Raw genomic sequence first — 7,518 nt, 5'->3', positions numbered from 1 at the left:
TTGTTTTCTCAGCTTCGCTTTAAAAATTAATGCAGTTTAACTTTCAAACTTATGATTTTGTATTTCAGGATATCTATTTTTTTCTTTATGACATAAGAGTTGCAATTTAATACAAAACAGGAAAAATTCAGAACTCACTTTTAAGTAAATATACTTTTACATGTTTCTGTGACGTATTCTTCTCTGCGGCTTAAATTACGCACTTAATAACATATAATAATATTACATTAGAGTTTTTGGATACATAGAGACAGTTAAAAACTTCACATTTATTTATCAAACATGTATCCAAATATAAAAAACATCTTTGAACGTCATTCGATTTCTAGCTTTGAAGTTTTAGAAATTTCGCCTTGGTCTTAGAGAGTGGTCAAGCTGTCTGACACACAAGTTCTATCGTTCACTAGATATCATACTTTGATATAAAGCATGTTTCAACAGAATATTTTCCGAGACCATGTGTGAAGTTTATGGCTGAAAATTTACAGTTTTGAAGTCCGAAATGCTTCTTTCTGAAACAATCGCATACAATTATTTTATGTACAAAATATTACCAACTCGTACGAACTTATAAATTCCACGAGATATGTTAAATTAACAATATGATATTCTTTTGTTCTGTATACATGCAAGATTTATCTTTGTATATCCTATTCAGTGGCGGCGATTTGGTTTCAAATCTAGGGAGGCAAGGTGCCAAAATTGGGGGGGGGGGGGGAGTGGCAAGAACAGTTTACTTTACCTTGTTAGATAAGATTTAGCATAGTGCGGTGGCAAAAAGGGGGGCAACTGACCCCCTCGGCCTCCCTAATCACCGCCACTGATCCTATTTCATTATTCGCCATCTTGTTGAATAGTTTAATTATGTTGGCTAGGCATGTATGCTGTGTTCGTGTCGATGCGTATGTCTGCGTTTATGTCGCACATACGGAATACCTTCTTCTTTGTATAGGTATAAGCTTAAAAAACAGTTTTGAAAATGTGAATAAAGGAATAATTTTGAAAAAGTGAAACTAAAGAATAGTTTCTGAAAGTCTAAAGTAAAACAAAAACTGTTTTGAAAACTTAAAGAAGTATTGAAAAGTAAGAACCCATGGAATAGTTTCTTCTTTGTATAGGTATAAGCTTAAAAAACAGTTTTGAAAATGTGAATAAAGGAATAATTTTGAAAAAGTGAAACTAAAGAATAGTTTTTGAAAGTCTAAAGTAAAACAAAAACTGTTTTGAAAACTTAAAGAAGTATTGAAAAGTAAGAACCCATGGAATAGTTTTGAAAAGTAAACCTATGGAATGGGTTTGAAAATTAATATAATGCAAACAAGCCTAAAATCACAGAGTAATTTGAGAAACGTAAGCTCAAATCAAAGACAATTTGATAGAGCTAATGCCAATGTATAGTTTTGATAACGTAAAACCAGGACTTGTTCACACTGTAAAAAAATGTTGACTGGAAAAAATAACGGTTTTAATAAAGTCAATTTCCGCTGCCATCCAACTCGTCAAAAATGACGAAGGTCGTTTTTAAAGTATTAACGCTCAAATTCATGTAATTTTAATGATTCTGTTGTTAAAAATACATTTGTGGTCTACGTAATTTATAATTATTTTCTATCCTTATCGTAATAAAAATTCATACTAAAATTTAAAAAAAAAGCTGTTGTTTTTTAAATTAGCAGGCAGACTGTTGGAATTTAACGGTAAAATATTGCAAATTTTACCGTAACTTCTGACACTGCTGTGGCTTAGTGGTAACACTGTTACATTGTAATCAATGCGTCCGTTAGAATTTCTCAGCGAAGGCACATTTCACACTGGTTCTCATCTCGCTTGAAAATAGGTCCAGTCCCGATTTTCTACAAAGCTGGGCCCTCCGCGATGGAGCTGTGTTAGCGTCGTCGCCTTGTAATCAAGGGGTCCCGGGTTCGATACCCATTGGAGGCACATAGTGGTTCGGATCCCACTTTAAACTCTAGGTCCAGTCCCAATTAGCCTGTGCATAAAGTGGACTTAAAACATCAACTCAATCAATCAATCAATCAATCTACAAACCCGTAATCACATCTGTTCTATCCAGATATTCGGATTATCCGTTGCATCCGAAAAGGAAAGCCGGATATTGTGGCCACTACGCCATCGAAGAGGCCCCACAAATATAACATGTAACCATAGAACATATTTGAAAGCATATAACTGAAGCTACTACTGAAACAAAACGATCTGCATAGAATCAATATTCATTGTCTCCACTTTGTTCCTCTTCGAATATGGGAAGATATGATCAGTGGCTACCGGTAGGGATGGAACATTGAAACTTGCGTGTGAACATGTCCCTGAACACTGCCACCGGAGTTAGACTCTCGAAACGGATTCCTGCTGAGGAGATGAAAAGCCTGGACTCTCGCTGAGCCCCCATGGCCCTCATGAAAGCCCCTTTCGACGGGCGACAGGGGCTCAGTCAGTGTCCAAAAGATGCAGGCCTGAATTTCATTCGTTGAAGTCAAGTCTTATCATCTTATCATTGAACATTAGGGGATATATATTTTCGATACTTCGGCTATTGTATATTTACAATGGTGTGAATGTGTAAGAAGAAGAAGCATTGCACACAGAATAAAAGGGACCTTTGTTCCTGTACAATTGGCGATCGTAATTAATGAATAGATATGGCTCCTTGCGAAGGTTCAACCAAGAGACTGCACAATCAGTAGCGGTGACTGGGTAGTAAGCCATAGTGCACGGGCGAAAGTGACAAAAAAGTGTGGAAACCAACTGCCCCCTCCCCCTCACACGCTCTTCCTAATCGCTGCCACTGTGCACAATAGTGTACTGAAAAATGTACTGAAACAACGCTTGCCTTTCATTTTCGAACAGATCGAAAGATAGATTTCCGTGTCGTGTTCCTTGAAGATGCGCAACACTGCACAACAGGTAAGAAAGTTGGGTTGCATGATCGACAGTTACAACCGGATTTCTGAACCGCGTTTAGCCTAAGCTGTTTCCCTTCCCGCGCCTGCAGAGCGTTGACCCTTCTAGTAGAAATAATGCGGCGTTGTCAGCCCCAAGTTGAAATCTACACTACGGATAAGCTATGGGAGTTATTCCTGAGTAAACAAAAAATATCGATCACACAATTCGATTATAGATGGCGGGGAAAGAACTTCCGGTTTGGGCAATTTTCCAATCTAACAAGTGGAATCAGATCGTCACCGAGCTTATTTTATTACAAAAGATTGGATACAAAATGGATCACTTGAAATGTTTGAGTGATACAGAGAAACAAAGGTACCTAGAAAAGATTGGCAATTTCCCGGATCCTTTGGATGAAGATTTACGGGAAAAAAGTATTATTTTCCAAGACAATGTTGATCTTCTACTAACAGTTTCGTGTTAAGACTTCTGCAGGTTGAATTAAAGCTTACATAAATTATAAACATTGAAATACTTCAATTTCACAACAGTAAAATGTATAATTTTCGACATTGTGTAGTCAAACACAGCCCCTTTAATTTTATCATATGGCTTAGAGATAGCGTCATCAGAAATTTTTGTAGGGGGTAAAGGCCAGTAATAAAAGTAGAAATAATAATAATAATTACAACTGTTATAAATGTTATTATACAATAAATAATTACTAAACTAATTAAATAAACAAATCTTATTCGAGATTTATTATTATTTATTTATTAATGTTATTCGATCTACAAGCCGAGTGCATATCCAGCACAACAGTTACAATACTGAAATGCACAGTTATTGTATTTTATTATTTACTTTTGCAAGTGTCGTCCAAGAAAATACTTTAGAAGTTAGTAAAAATTTTACTAATAAAGTTTACATTGATTACATTAAATTAACTTAAAATTATAATTTTTGCAATTCTGAATGATTACAAACAGTTCCAATTTTTAAATATCGTAGTCAACACATGTTCGTTAGACAATTATAATTTTCGAAACACGTAAAATATTTTCATTTGATTTGCTCCGGTGATGTAGTGTCGACTATAGGGCCTATTTCCTTGTGTTTGTGGCCAGTCTTTTCGCTTTACCGCCTGAATCCACTGATTTTTCCGTATCGGATCTGTCTGAAAACTATGCATAGATACCCGAGAAAGAATATTTGTTCCCAACCTCGTGCTGAAACCAACAGTCATGCAAGCCCCATAGGCTACAAGAATTAACAAATGTTTCACTAATCTGTACACGAACATTGTGTAAAACGAACCTCTTTAATAAGATATGGAGAAAGTTAGGAGTAAAATGCGAAATGGCAACAGCGCTGCTTCTGTTGTTTCCATTCTCAAACGATATGTTCATGGCCGACCTCCGTGGAGGTGTGGTTAGCACAGCGTTCTACGACGCCAGGGGTCCCGCGTTCGAATCCCGGCTTGGGCATTGTTGTGCTTTATTTATTTATTTATTGAGAGCACAAGAGGCAGATGACCAATTACAGCGTTATATAAATCTGGCATTGTACTCATTCATAGTAATAAACTTAACTAATACAATTATACAATACAATACATTCAATAAAGATATACAATACACAATACAAAATAATGAAGATAAAAAAATAAAACAAGTACAAGGATATAAATTGATTACTATTATATAGGCTATGTATATGTGTGTGCGTATATATACATATATATATAGTTTTCAACTTATTGCGTCTACTGTCTTAAATCATGAAATGTATTGAGGATAGATTACACTGGGGAACAGTGAAATTGCGGCACAGTGTTTGAGAGCTAATTTAGGTCAATTTCATGCTTCTGAATAATGATATAATAATATATTTCCTGAATTGGCTCTAATTTATGAAATAAATGCAACTAAACCAAAATGGCGGAAACATAAGACATACATATAAATGAACTTCCAACAACAATTTAATATTTATTTTTGTGATTACAATCATTATTATAAAAATAAATTTATATAGGCCTATGATCATAATAATTAAAAAATATGTACTCAATGAAGTAACAAACTATGTGAAACGTTTTCTATACGATTTCCTGCTGTATTGATTTTTAGGACAATCCCTCTGTAAGCTCCAACAGTAGTCGGCCATCATGTGGCAATCCCTCCGTCCCTGGTACCTTTCTTCCATTATACTTATACCCTGATGGAACCTTTCTCCCTGTTCTTCACTAAAATCACCAAGGTTCTCAGGGAATCTGTCAATGTGGCTATGTAGAAAATGTATCTTCACACTCATCGTAGCTCCCAATTTCTCAAAATTTTTCAACATATTTCCAACTATATCGCGGTAGTTTTCTGCTCTGTGATTTCCAAAAAGTTTTTGACGACGGACACAAAGCTTAGCCAGGCCTCAGATTCGATGTAAGATATGTAATTTGTAAAATTGGCATCATTTATAAGTGTACGAATTTGTGGTGGTCCGTCAAAGATTCCTGCCTTCAATTTTTCAATACTTAGTCCTGGAAAAGTGTGGCATACATATTTGAAACAATCACCACTTGTATCTAAGGCCTTGACAAACTGTTTTATCAACCCAAGTTTAATATGCAGTGGCGGATGGATGATTTTGTCCCTATCTATCAGCCGTTCATGAATGATATTAGCTTTTCCCACTAATATTTTCTTTCGAGGGTCAACCTTTTATCGTTCAATGCTTTTCTCTAGCACGACTATCCCACAAACATAGGAAACAGGGATATTTTGTGTACCAACTTTGCTGTCCTAGTAAAAATTTCACCATCTTGAAATCCACACACACGAGCCACTTATGTTCAGCATATTCAATTTTTTTCTAAAACCATTTTTATGTTTTGGTATTCTTCCTTAAGCTTTGTTGAGTGTCCGATATATTGCCTAGCAATGCTTCATAAGTTGCTTAGCAACAATTTACAAATAAATAAATAAGTTTCTTAATGGGAATTTCAGCCCATTATCAAATGTTGATATTACCGAGAAAAGCGTAGAGTAATTTTACCTCCTACATTTTTCATGGTGTGTTTATTTTTATAACTGGAGTCAATTCAACTGAACCAATCATACAATTGGCAATCACAGCTGTTTTGTGTGCTGAAACTGTTATTAAACTTTGTACCACAAAATAAAATATATTTTTTGTTCCCCAGTGTTATATATTGAGATTAGGTTCATAGAAAACATGTCGATGTTTTTGTTCCTAGCTCCTAGACTGTGCTCAAATGTAGGATATACTTTCTCTATTTTGAATTTTATGTACCCAAGAAATTTCTTTTTTTTGAACTCTCTCGATCCCCTTAATATCCCTTACCGTGTACCTTCATCGACATCATCAAATCATCACTCATCATCATCTTCGCCATGAGTGGTAAAATAAACCAAATCAATAAATACATCGAAAAATGAAAATAGAAAATGAATAAAGAGTAGTAGAATCTATGTTTATCACCATAGAAATCACATATCATTTAAAAATGTTCTTCTTACATTTCCACATATTAGGAGAACTACAACCAACAGCTCGCTGACTTACTTCCATGATTTTAAACAAATGAACAACGAGTGCACGAATCAAGCATTCAAGTCTGCAACGATTCGTGATCCATGCTACGGTCTCGATTGCTCGTTTAATTGGAGCTTTCGAACTGTACTAGGTGACGTCACTTCCGACAAGAACGAACTTCATGCCTGCGTTTGGAACCTTTCGGACAGAGCCTAAGAATCCAGCTGTTCTAAGAAAAAGCATAGATGATCCTTCATTTAACTAAGCAACGTTTAATAACCAAAAGTAAAAATGCATTTGGTGTGTCAACAATCGTGATAGTAGCAGAGTTTCTACATATCATTATAATGAATTAACTACCAGCGGCGAATCCTCATTTAGCAATTATGATTTTTTTTTTTCAGATGAAGCTCTGGATGAGTAAGATGAACGCCGTATGTCGGCAATTAACGCACAATTGCCCTCTATTACAACGTGTCATATGGTGTGTTATCAACTATAAATCGAGCATTTGAATAAAGTGTTCGGGACACGTTGATGGTTGCAGATGAACTGGCGCGTTCATTGCTCCCTGCGGAGCCTCGTGTACGACACAATTTTGACGTCAATTCCGTTTTATAGTCGTGCGATTTGCCGCCAGGTGGCAGATGGGTGCCCGACCTGTGCGTGACTCTTCAGCTTCTGTAGTGTTGCTGTCAACAACTGGCGGTGTTAGATCTTCGTCGATATAGAATCTCCCCCTTTTTTTCCTTCTTACTTTTGGGTGCAAAAATGAGGGGGAATTAGGTGTTATCATAGTTCGTATAGATACTATAGAAGACCTTTTGTTTAATAGGGAAGTATTTAAATATTAAGAGAGCTTGTATTGTAACAGTGACACTATCTTGTTGTGATATCTGTATGTTTACACCTTTGTATAGTGGAATGCATAAGTATTAGCAAGTAAATTGTCCATCACCATGTTCATGCACTTTGTTTAACCCAATGAGAGTTTAAAGAGTTGAAAGAAAAAATCAAACTGACTGCAGGCAGCCTCTGCATCAGTATACTTTAAAA

The sequence above is a fragment of the Lepisma saccharinum genome, chromosome 10 (genome assembly GCF_977018435.1).
Source record: "Lepisma saccharinum chromosome 10, izLepSacc3.1, whole genome shotgun sequence".
Taxonomy (NCBI): domain Eukaryota; kingdom Metazoa; phylum Arthropoda; class Insecta; order Zygentoma; family Lepismatidae; genus Lepisma; species Lepisma saccharinum.
Note: the sequence above shows the minus strand (reverse complement) of the source record.